This window comes from Saccostrea cucullata, unplaced genomic scaffold (assembly GCF_032062105.1).
Source record: "Saccostrea cucullata isolate Sc308-1 unplaced genomic scaffold, CSIRO_AGI_Scuc_v1 ctg4923, whole genome shotgun sequence".
NCBI lineage: Eukaryota > Metazoa > Mollusca > Bivalvia > Ostreida > Ostreidae > Saccostrea > Saccostrea cuccullata.
The window spans coordinates 19,292-30,769 of record NW_026930904.1 but is presented as its reverse complement, the minus strand read 5'-3'; the positions used below and the strand labels follow the sequence as shown (position 1 = coordinate 30,769).

Here is an 11,478-nt window from a genome sequence, read left to right as displayed (position 1 = left end):
TTCTAACTACCTGGGGCAGTGTAGATTCTCAATTGTTCAAATCATGATTGGGGCCATAATTTGGAATCACAGTGGGTTATTACAAGGGGAAAATCTGATAAAGAACAGCATGGTCAAAATTACTCGGGTGAGCGATGTGGCCCATGGGCCTTTTGTTAATCTAAGGCCAATTTAGCAAGTTCAAGGTCACTAGTATGGCTCATTTACAAGATCATATTACAAGTACATTCAAGTGATTGTTGAGACCCTTGGATCTCTCACTTTGTTAAAATGCTTTTAAATTCTTTATTATACAGATTTAGCATCAGCTGAGAAGAACAGGATTGAGGAAAAACAGAGGGCAGCCAGAAAAGAAAGAAAAAAGAAAAAGGAGGAATGGTCCCCATTGTATGTGATTGATTTTTAGTCCATCTGAAACCATAGAAACTATGCTATACATATACCGTAATTTACAGGGTATAGGTCGATACTTTTTTTTCTCAGAACCGTTGGGGTCACCCTATTTAAAGGATCGACCTTTCTACGGCTTAAATTTACGAAAAATGACCCCAAATCTGTAAAATGTAGGTCAATTTTAAAATAAATCTATACAATTTTCATAACTTTTGAAATAATTTTATTGAGAAAAATAAATCACAATTAAGAATTGAATATACATTTTATTGATTTCTTTAATCCATTAAATATCCATCAATATGCCAAAACAAAAATTTTTTTATTCATCTCGAAAAAAGTGTTTCATCAAAGTTCATTTTACAACATGCTATCTTTCGCCATCATGTGAAGTAGGTATCTGTCGCCATCTTGTGAAGTAGGAAGTTGCACTTGAACTGCAACCGTATCAAAATTTTAAATACTGAGTTTCACAATTGAAAAATTTATCATCTTTTGTTTTTTAAACATTTACTATAAATGTATTATATTTAGTGCGTACAATATTTGGGGGAAATTGGATTTTGAACAAGTTGGCATTGATTTGATTTAGCACATATCTTAATGTCTTCTTGATAGATAAATGTGCCAGACAATTAACGTTGTACTTGAATTTGCGGATATTTCTTTCCACCAAAAACGCTAAAAAGAATACACAGCCAAATGTAATACGTTTAAATTATATGAAACGATGAATTGAAATAGTTCACCTCTGTATTTTTTCATTGTCTTCTGATATTTTTTAATGTGAAATGTGTGAAATAAATTGTTGCCAATAATTCCCAAATTTCTTTATCAAATATACCGCTAGTCATACATATATTTCATATGTTTTAGCTCACCTGAGCCGAAGGCTCAAGTAAGCTTTTCTGATCAAAAGAGCTAAAGCCACGAACCGTTATATTTGGCCCTATGTTTTTCACAAAAATAGAGTTTCTATTTATGGCAGGTATTATAACGTAAATTATTAGAGGACAACATACTTCTTTTCCTTGCGTAACTCATTTTGTCAAATAATGCTCAGTTAGGCACGTGCGATGGATTGAAGACGACGGTTTCATAAAAACGTTCAAAAATGCCGATTTTTCGGCATAATTTCCCAAAATTAAATGTGGCCACAGTCAAGAACAATTTTAATACTTGCCATATATATAGATATTGCTCATACAAATCTACACGCTATAATTGTTGTTCGTACGTATGGCCAATATGAAATATTACTTTACTTTTTAATTTTGATGCCTCAAAGATTCGCAAGTTTTGTTAATCATTCAGTAATATTTGGTTTATATAAGTACAATTAAATTTACACACAATATGTTAAAAAAAATAGTCAGTAGTTCGTTTGAAATGGATATTTGTGGAGAGGCTTGATCTGCAATTTATATTATTTGAATTCAAAACTCAAACAAAAAAATCATAAATTAGTTGATTTTACATTTCTCTTCAAACATGATGTTAAGAGTAATACATATACATCAGTTGTGACGTCATAAAGACTGTAATTAATTAAGTTTGTGCTCTTTCAAATGATTGAATTTTTTTTTTCAAGATGAATCACTTAAACTTTACTTGCATGATGATACCATTAAATTATTAACAGAGCTCTATTTCTATCATCTCCAGGTTCACCCCTCTTCAATTGCTTGTTTCTTTCTAAAGCTGTATAAAATACTATTTTTGTTTAAATTTTCTTTAAATACATGTAGTAGGATACTATTGTTATTTTAAAGACTAATCTTAATACTGCTTTACGTGATTACTAGATTACTACATGTAGCTTGTAAATGTTTAAGTGAAACAGACTTGGATCTAAAAAAAAAAAATTCAAAAAGGGGGTGAAGAGGGGGGTTGAAGTGGGAAAGAGTTGTTCTAACGTACGCTTACATTTAGATAAACAGATACAGGGATGTAGTATCACTTTTATCGGGGGTTGGGTCCATGTTGTTTTCACAACTGAATTTCTACATTTATTACTTCATGAACCTTTCACTGAAATTAAAAAAAAATAATGGAACTCTCTCTCGATCCCTCTCTCTTTAGCAAATTCAAAGGTGTCCAACCCTTCTGAATCCACCACTGTGAAAAAAATGGAATATCATAACCACGTCTGCCCTTTGTAATACAAGCAAAGTAAAATCCACCTGTGACGTCATTCTTTTGTTTGAGCGCTCCATTACTTTTAAGGAATGGAGAGTTGCAAATTACATTGAAACGAAATTTGTTATGGTCTTATTCTCCTTTCTGTGCCTCTACCAAGGAAAGAACTTAGAAAATTTTAGAGAAGAGTTTTGGAAAATTTTAAAGGTTAGTTTCACATTAAGAAAATTAGATCACTTATGATGAGAATCGAACCCGATACCCTCACCATAGCAGTCCGATGCTCATTTCACTGAGCTAACGAGGCAGTTGAAAGACTTTTATTTAGATTAAATTCAGTACACTTTTTTTAGTTTTTCTTTCTATATTATACATAAAAATACTACTACTAATATGTAAAAAGTATTTACAATGTATCATATAAATATTTTTTATTATGTATTAACAAACAATAAAAACAAGCATTCAGAAAGGCGGATTTTACGCGGGTTAATATACTCGTAGCGCTCCATTCCTTAAGAGTAATGGGCCTCTGCTCCATTACTTTTAAGGGATGGAGCGCTACTCGTACATTAACCCTTGCATAATACTGGACTAGCTTGTGCAAAAATATCAATAATAAAAAAACACAATGTACGAAATTGAAGGATTTGGATATTAATTGTTTGCAATTCCACTAAACAAAGTCTAGAACTTGGATGAGGGTAAGCCAGTTTCTTAGTACCAGAGGGAGAGTTGGTACTGTTACATATCATATATAGCCGCAATTTACGTACGTACATCAGCCGTTGATCTATTTTACGAAATCTTCTGAGATAATTTCATGCAGGTATACAAAAGTAAATTTTCATCCTGCTTCAAAAGCAAAAATGTTTTATTGATGCTGAGCGTAACTCGCACTGAAGATATCGATGTATGTACATACGTATACTGTATACTGATATTTTCATCATTTTTGAAACAAAAATATTTCCTTTGGCAAAAATATATAATACAGAAATATGTCAGCATATTTATCTGTAGGTTTTACAAATATTTCATAAGTAATCTATGCTTCAGGTCTTCAGTAAGTTTTAGAGGTAAGTGCGAGGGCATATCATGAAAAGTTATACCGACATACCCAATCCAAAAACACCTCATTTTTTTACAGTTAAAAAAACTGACCAAGAGCAATAAATCTATTTTAGATAGATTTAGATTTGGGGGGAGGGGGGGGGTGTTCATTCATAAATACTTGCATATAATTATTATGATCAATATGGAGGGGCAGATATCCCCGGCTGATCAGCTTCTTTAATTTATAATTTGTTGCATGGTCGTCAGCTTTCCACAGTGGGGATGATCTTTAATCTTCTTTATTGTTAAAATATATACAGTCCCTGAAACGTTCTACTTTCCAACTTGAACGGTGAACGAACGCTGAACAAACGCAGAGCAAACGGTGAGTGAACAATATGCGAACGCTGAATGCAACTTGGTGAATGGTGAGTGAACAGAGAACGCGAACAGAGCGCGAATGCGAGCGCAAAGTGAACGGTGAATGAACGGTGAACGCAAGATGAACGATTTATTCCGAATGCCTCCGATCTTTTCCTTGCATTAAGATTATTCTGTTATTCTATAATTCTAATTTCAAGTGCTTTAATATAAATAAACAATAAATAAATAGATAAATAATAAAAACATCTTTTCTGTTCACATGTGTACCTATGTTTTAAATAGATATTTTTATAACAAGATTTTGATTGCCATAATGTGTATTTGTTACCGAACGCATGTAAATTAAATATAAAATGAATGTGTTATATAGTGAATATGCTTATGTTTTTCACTATTAAAATAATGTGGACTGCAGAAGATAAAACTACATCTTATAAGAATGAATTAATTACATTGTACGTGGTTGAAACAACCATACATGTATTTCCGTGCCAAGGCGATTCGATTCTGAGTAAAATAACAGATTTTTTTTTAAATTCACAATTGTCTGTACACGTATTGCATAAAAACTCTCGTTTTTTTTAAATTCTAATGCAAAATATTCTATATTTATGTGTCTTTTTTGATGATTATTTTAGCTAACTTCTACATGTATCTGTAGACATTTCCCGGCAGTAATTATACTCGGACAAGATGATGGAAAGAGGCATTCAAATTATTAGTAATAGATTAAATTTTCAAAACTAAATAAAAAATGTGCTGTCATAGTTTTTATTGAACAGAGAAATGTGTGAGAGAGAGAGAGAGAGAGAGAGAGAGAGAGAGATACCCCCTCAAATTTCAGATATCTGTTGCATCAAATAAAAATTCTTATTATTTTTTCTAAATATTCCAAGCAGTAAAGGTAATCAATTTTTTTTAGATTAACAAATCCATTTGACAATAATCATTGGCTTTTATTTTCCTACATCAAATTCACACGGTTCACAGGAAGTCCACAAGCTAGTAGTGTGCTTGTCCTGTCAATCAAAATCATTCCACACAGTGGAGGTGTGGAAATCGCGTTTCACCGAACATGTCGAAGGCAAAGAGTCACTTAGAATTTCCAAGAAGTTTTAATATTTTTCCCTATCATTTCTAGATCTGATTTTTGCATTCCTGCAGAAAAAATAAATAAAGAATGGGAATATATACTTGGAAGGATTAAGTTTTAAATTGAATTTGAAACATATTCCCTGCCAATTTAAAATATTACTGTCGGCACAAGTGTATTCTAAAATACTATTGTTTAATGACTGTTGGTTTTAAGACTGATTTTCTTGTGCTACAATACACATTAAATATTATTTAAAATGTACTGAAAATACTAAGAATTTTATTTCGGGAGAAAAGGCACCAGGGGGGGGGGGGGGGGGGTCTTAATTATACTGAATTGCAAACATATATTTAAACATATGTTTAGGTACGGTGAAGGAAGGACTTTTCCTTCTCTAATAATAGACTATTTTAAACAGTTGGTCTTTTCTAAAATTTAAAATTACACTATCAATTTAATTAGCTCTAAAGATATTTAATTAATTGAATATTTGCAGTACGTCTGTTCATAATTCTCAGACCTACGTGTAGTTTAAAATATGTGTTACTGTAGAAATAATTTTTTGTGTATTCTTTTCTTGTAAAAGACTTGGATTAATTATTATACATCCTTTAATGATTTGTCGTCTTTAAAATTACAACAAATTGATGCCGTGCATGAAGCATTTGTACATTGCTCTTTTTTAAAGTTAATATTTTAGCATCATTCTACATACATGTAGGTACTTGATGTATTATTTTCCAGGTAAAATTTCATGAAATAAGTTACAGCTGGGTTTTAATAATAGAAATATAAATATCATAGATAATTTTTGCAATGAAATAATTAATCTTCAAACACGATATCTAAGTTATTTAATTAAAAAACGTGTAAATCCTTACCATCAAAAAGATAAGTCCTTTCACTTCGAAGTTCCGAATGACAATGAAGACTGAATGATGAGTGAACGGTGAATGCAAAATAAACGGAACGGTGAAAGCAAGCGCACGGTGAACAGTGAATGCAATACTGTGAACGAAGAGCGAACGGTGAACGAACGCTGAACGAACGGTGAGTGAAAGGAAAAATGGGAAAGTAGAACGTTTCAGGGACTGTAGATCTTAAACTTCATAACATACAACTGCCCTTTATTTACACTTGAACCAACATTCAGTTTCAGATCAAAAGGGGGTATCAAACTATTAAAATGACAGAAATTATTTAGTACATGGGGTGCCCCAGAAGTCAGAATTATCTCGTATATCTAATTCCGTTGCCTTTATAGATCATAATTGATATGCTAGCTTGGTATTTAAGATGTGTAAATATGCTACATGCAAGTTATGTTTACTCAATAAGAGTGATACTGTACATAGATTATTTTCACACATTGTAATGTTTTCACATTTTTTCTCTCCTCTGAGATGATTGCGATTTGATATGAATTTGTGGAATTGGTGTATTATATGAACATTTAATTATATTAACTCCTTTGTCTGTATATCCGGTATTCATCCATGCAGGGATCTAGATGGAGGTACTGATCACGGTAGCCTAGTGGTAGAGCCTTCTCGTTCGCGGCGACGCTTCAAACCCAAGATGTAGAAATAGGTAGTGACTGTTCCTTCGCCAGGCACTCGGCATTAGAAGTGAAAGTCATGGGTCTTTCGGATATGACTTTAAAAACGGAGATCCTGTGTCACAGTAGGCACTTGCACGATAAAGAACCCTTACTGCTCAATGGCCCTGAATGCGAAAGCGAGGGGACATTAAATCTCATTCGTCTGTCCGTCCATCTGTCTGTCCGTCAGTCTGTCCGTCCATCACAAAAACTTTAACCTTGCCCATAACTTTTGATTTAGTGGAGCTATGATTTTCATATTTCATATGTGTATTCCTTGTGATAAGACCTTTCTTTGGGTACCACAAAATTTGACCTTTTGACCTTGACCTTGGAGTTTGACCAACTTTTACTCAAAATTTCAAACTTTTACTTTGGCCATAACTTTTGAATGGTAGATACTAGGACTTTCGTGTTTCACATATTTATTTTTTGTGACAAGATCTTTCATTGGATACCAACAACTTTGACCTTTTGACCTTGACCTTGGAAATTTACGTACTTATGAGAAAACTATAACCTTGACCATAATTTTTAACGGCAAGGGCTATGGCTTTAATACTTAATACATATGTTATTGTTGTAAGAAGACCTTTCATTGGATACCAAGAACTTTGACCTTTTGACCTTGACCTTGGAGTTTTTATTATTTTTTGAAAATTATAACCTTAGTCACAACTTTTGAACGGTAGATACAAGGACTTTTATATTTCACATATGTATTCTTTGTGACAAGACCTTTCATAGTATACCAACAACATTGACCTTTTGACCTTGACCTTGGAGATTTACGTACTTCTGAAAAAACTTTAACCTCGACCATAACTTTTAAATGGTAAGGGTAAGGGCTTTTGTACTTCATGTATGTAATCCTTGTGAGAAGACCTTTCATTGCATACCCAGAACTTTGACCCTTTGACCTTGACCTTGGACTTTTAACTACTTTTCAAAAACTTTGAACGGTAGAAACTAGCACTTTCATATTTTTATACGCCCGTCTTAAGATGGGACGTATTATGTTATAGGCTTCATGTCCGTCCGTCCGTCTAGCTGTCTGTCCGTCCGTCTGTCCGTCTGTCCATTCGTGTCCGGCTCATAACTTCAATACTATTAGGCCTAGGATTATCAAACTTTGTCGACTGATACTTCCTTCTTGGGTAGACGGTGTGTCGCGCACAAAAAGTAGGTTGCTCTGACCTTTAATAAAGATGCTATGGCCAAATATGGAAAAATCCTGTCCGGCTCATAACTAGAAAACTATTAGACCTACAGCTATCAAACTTGGCAAAAGTATACATCTTAGGTAGAAGGTGTGTCGCAACCTATTTCAAGGTCACTGTGACCTTTAATTTTAGTGAAATTTTTTAAAATTTTAAATTTCATAACCCTAAAAATATAAAAAATAGTTGTATCCTTATTAAAAAGTATTAAATCAAGTAAAAACTTATTTTTTTCATCATATACTTTACAGGAATCTTAAACAAATTTCAATGTTAATGAGAGGAATTCAGTTTGTCCCATGGGCATAATTATCAAGCACTGGTCAAGAAGAATTTTGATAGCAGAAAGTTGCATGTGAAATTAGAGAGAAATTAATGAGTTTAGTGTGAGGAGGTAACTAGTAGAGCATTGGTATTATCAATATCCCTTGGGTATTGGGCAAATGGACAGCCAGCCTAGCTGTTAGATTAAAAATAGCTCTTGTTGGCTAGCCTAAGTTTTAAAATGAATTTGATGAAAAGTAATTAAAACTTATTTGATAATGCATAGTAAACCAATAATCTGATATTATATAATATTAATTAATTAAAAACTAATTTTATGGGGTGGGGTTGAATCAGCATGCCTACTTGTCCATATGAATTAAATATAAAACCTGTCTGGCATTAAATCTAAAAAGAAATCATGAAGTATTTTATATGTTTTAAAAGTGTTTTAGGATAAAAAGTGCAGATCCATTAATATTTAAGGAGTAATGAGTAGACGAGCATCTTGTCAAAGATTAATTAATGAGTTCTATGTAGGAAGGCTATCTGATCAAGTGCTGCCTTATCTGTATCCTTTGGGGATTAGACAGAAGAACTGCTGATCAGTTTATAGCATATGTCATTTGATGGCCAGCCTTTCTTTTCGAAATTAATTTGGCATAGATTAAGTTGTTAAGACTAATTTGATATTGTTTATTATGATGGCCGGCATTTGACAAAGTCTTAACACAAACAGTACAGAAATCTATCAGTTATCTAATATTTGTTATAATTATGCCTACAGCAGAGGGGATGGATAAAGAAATATTTTTTTATAAAATGGAAAAATCATGGAAATCTTAGAATCAAGGTTGACGGTGATTTTCTTGCACTCTTAACTGTTAAAGATAATTGTGTAATTTTTTGACGGGCGTATCATGCTGTGGCGTGGCACTTTATAAATATATGTATTCTTTGTGGCAAGACCTTTCATGGGATACCAATAACTTTGACCTTGACCCTAAAAAATAAAATCTCGCCCACAAAGACACCGAAAGCGGGGGACGTACCACAATTCTTTGAATTTGCTTGTACCATTTAAAAGTTATGGCCAAAGTAAAAGTTTGGAATTTTTGTGTAAAAGTGGGTCAAACTCCAAGGTCAAGGTCAAAAGGTCAAATTTGGTGGTACCCAAAGAAAGGTCTTGTCACAGGGAATACACATGTGAAATATGAAAGTAGTAGCTCCACTAAATCAAAAGTTATGGGCAAGGTTAAAGTTTTTGCAGACAAACAGACTGGCATTAATAGAACTGCCTCTTCACATTGTAGGTGGTTTTCATATGGAGTGAGTCCATGCACTGGAAAGGAGGACTGGTTATATAAAGAAGAATACTGGAAGAGAGACTGGGCCAAATGTCAAGACATTTTTTGAAACAAGCTGAGGAGGTCACCAGTGTGACTTTTATAAAATTTAGCAAGAAGGATCTCTTGTGCAAAAGAAATATATCCAATGGCTGTCACTATAAACTCTGTATGTCACTTAATTACTGATGTCCAGTAGACATTAAATATTATACCAAAACACACTACTGTTAGTTTGGAACCGAATCTTAATGATCCCACTATCTTTCAGCAAAATTGATACATTGTTATGAATTATCTCTTAGTAATTGTATATACTGTAAACAGGGTAATTTTCACCACATGTTATTTTTGCCCTTTCACACTTGCAAATCATTTTGTCAGATTTGAGTTTGCCCATTCACTGTACTTTTTAAGAAAGTATACTGTGTTCTTTGAATTTGCCAAGATTTAAATTCGACAAATTGAGAGAAAAACAAAGGGGGTGAAAATTTCCCTGTGTATATATATCGTATAATCCCTTTGAACTGCCTCCGGCACTTAGAAAATTGAAAAAATAAATTCAGAGAACCACTAAAAGATTGTATAATTTTCCTTTCAGTTAAGATAATCTAATAAAATTAATGCTAAATTATTTAGTTTTTCACTGAGAAATAAGACAAGCCACAAGGAGAACAAATTTGTAGGTAACTTTTACTTTCAGATACAGTGTATACATAATGATTAGGTAGTGCAAAAAATCTTTCACTTTCAAGAATATATAATGTAAGAGTTACCCAATTACCAATTTAAGTTTCAATTTCAATTTTTTTAGCTCATCTGAGCCAAAGGCTCAAGTGAGCTTTTCTGATCAAAATTTGTCTGTCATCGTCATTGTTGTTGTAGTTGTCATTGTCATAAACGTTTTACATTTTCATTTTCTTCTCAAGAACCACTGGGCCAATTTCAACCAAACTTGCCACAAAGTATCCTTAGGTGAAGGGGATCAAATGAAAGGCCACACCCTCTTCCAAGGGGAGATAGTTATGAATTAGTGAAAAAGTAATGGCATCTTTCAAAAATTTTCTTCTCAAGAACCACTGGGCCAGGATCGAAAGATGAAATTCATGTGGAAGCATCCTGGGCCAGTGGGGTAGTGTAGATTTTAAATTGTTCAAAGCATGTCCCCTGGGGTAGGGTGGAGCCACAATTGGGGATCAAAGTTGAACATAGAAAAACATAGGAAAAATCTTTTTCTCAAAAACCAGTGTAGATTTAAGTTTGTTCGAATCGTGACCCCTTGGGATAGGTTGGGGTCACAATGGGGGATCAAAGTTTAATGTAGAAATACACAGGAAAAGTTTTTTTTTTAAAAATCTTCTCCTCAAGAACCACTGGGCCAGGAAAAAGATCAAACTTGTGTGGAAGCAACTTCAGGTAGTGTAGAATCAAGTTTATTAAAAATCATGACCCCCGAGGATAGGAAGGGGCCACAACAGAAAATCAAAGTTTTAAAGAAAAAATCTTTAAAAAATCTTCTCAAGAACCACTGGGCAAGGAAAGATAAAACTTTATTTGGAAGCATCCTCAGGTAGTGTAAAATTAAGTTTGTTCAAATCGTAACCCCCGGGGGTAGGGTGGGGTCACAATGGGGGATCAAAGTTGAACATAGAAATACATAAACAATCAAAGTTTTTTTATAGGAATCTATCGGAAAAATCCTCTTCTGTAGAATGGAAGGCCATAGTTAAGTTATATTGATATGGCAGCATCACTAGATTGTGTAGATTCACATCTGTTCAAATCATGATTCCAGGGATAGGGAGGGGCCACAATGTGAATGAAATTTTTACAAAGGAATGTAGGAAAAACTTCAAGAACAGTGAAGCCATAGTTATACCCCCGAAAACGAAGTTTAGGGGGGTATATTGGAATCACCATGTCCGTCTGTCCGTCCGTCTGTAGACAAGATTTTGTCCGGACCGTTTCTCAGAAACTGTT

The 11,478-nt window shown here is 33.6% G+C and overlaps 1 long non-coding RNA gene across 1 annotated transcript; it reads left to right on the top strand.

Moving 5' to 3' along the window:
* Positions 1-300: 300 nt before the first annotated feature.
* LOC134230522 (uncharacterized) lies at positions 301-9,722 on the top strand. The gene is made up of 2 exons (XR_009984370.1): positions 301-387; positions 9,466-9,722. It is a non-coding gene; the product is annotated as an uncharacterized LOC134230522 (long non-coding RNA).
* Positions 9,723-11,478: the final 1,756 nt, after the last annotated feature.